The sequence below is a fragment of the Chaetura pelagica genome, unplaced genomic scaffold (genome assembly GCF_000747805.2).
Source record: "Chaetura pelagica isolate M959 unplaced genomic scaffold, ChaPel_1.0 scaffold103, whole genome shotgun sequence".
In the NCBI taxonomy this organism is placed as follows: domain Eukaryota; kingdom Metazoa; phylum Chordata; class Aves; order Apodiformes; family Apodidae; genus Chaetura; species Chaetura pelagica.
Genome location: NW_009953004.1, coordinates 2,356,749 through 2,358,231, shown reverse-complemented (window position 1 = coordinate 2,358,231; position 1,483 = coordinate 2,356,749).

Here is a 1,483-nt window from a genome sequence, read left to right as displayed (position 1 = left end):
TGTTCTTAGAACTGCTTTCAGTTAATGCTCTCAAGAGTCCTTTGCAACCAAAAAGAACCAGTGAAACCTTTACTGGAAAGGGAAAGTGAGTGGAGATCCTGTTTCAGGCCCTGCAAGTGGTGCAGCAGCAGGGAGCTCGGTGGGGAGAGGGTTTTGTTGTGTTCTCCAGCCCTGCTTTGCTTTCTTGGAATTCACCTTTTGTGGTGCTCAAGCAAATATTTGTGAGCCTTTGGAAAGGACAGTTTGGTGGTGTTACAGTTCCTGGTCAGCACTGCCACAGAACTGTCAGGAATGTTTGCTTTCTCAGCTAGGAAAAGCTTCTCACTTATCAATGAAGCCCATGTTCAAACAGCTGAGGGGCATCTCACCTCACCTATGGTACTTAGGCTGGGGGAATCCAGGTCCTACAGCCTTGTGCACTGTTATCATCACAGAATCATAGAATGGTTTGAGAAGGGACCTTCAAAACCACCCAGATCCAACCCCCTGCACGGGCAGGGACACCTCCCACCAGCCCAGGCTGCTCCAAGCCCCATCCAACCTGCCCTTCAACACTGCCAGGGATGGGGCTTCTTCTTTGAGCCTTCTGCATCATTAAATTGGAAAGAAAGAGGGAAATAAAACCCAATCAATTGAAGAAATGGTAGAATTTGTGGTTGTAAAGCTCAGTGGGGGGAGTAGGTTACTCCTCACACACTCATTGTACTAGCTGGGTGAGTGACAGGGAGGTGAAAACCCTCTACTGGTTGTAGTTCTGGTCAAGAGAAGGTATAAAGCACATGCTGTGCCCAAGACTGATTTCTTTCCAAGGTCAGGGGCTGAGACCATATCAAAATACAAATGCTGCCATAGCCTAGAGACACTTCTGGACAAAACACAGGGAAACCCCTCCAAAAACCCCAGGATGGCCATCTTTTCATCCCTCAGGTTCTGGCTTCTGTGCCCATGAAACCTTTGTCTCTCAAGACCTAGAGATAACCCAAATACACATAGTGATAATCTAGCAAGAGATCCCTCAGATTAGGAGGGATCTGTGTCAGGCCTCACCAGAAAAGGCTTTGAAGGCTCCAGTTCAAGGAAGACACACAGGACGTCCTACAGATTCTGCCTGATAAAGTTCATTTCATCTTGCATCTCTTCTGAGAAAGACAAAACATGAAGATGCCAAAACATCAGCCCCAAACTTGACTTGTTTTTCTGACCTCAATTTTGACAGAGCTTGGGGCTTGAATGAAGCAGAGAACATGAGATGAATGGAATTGCAGAACCTGATTTGAAACTGTGCTTTTTACCTCCAGCAATTTTCTGTGCTTGATCTGAACAAAGCTGCAGGTGTGAAGGTGGCTTGGGGTGTCAGGAGGAGGAAATAGGATTGTAAGAAGGTCACTCATGCACTGTAGGAAGCAATACATAGAGGTTTCCTTTTCTTTTCAGGAGGTGGAAGACAGGGTGTATCTCTACAATAAAAGGCAAATGGGAGCAA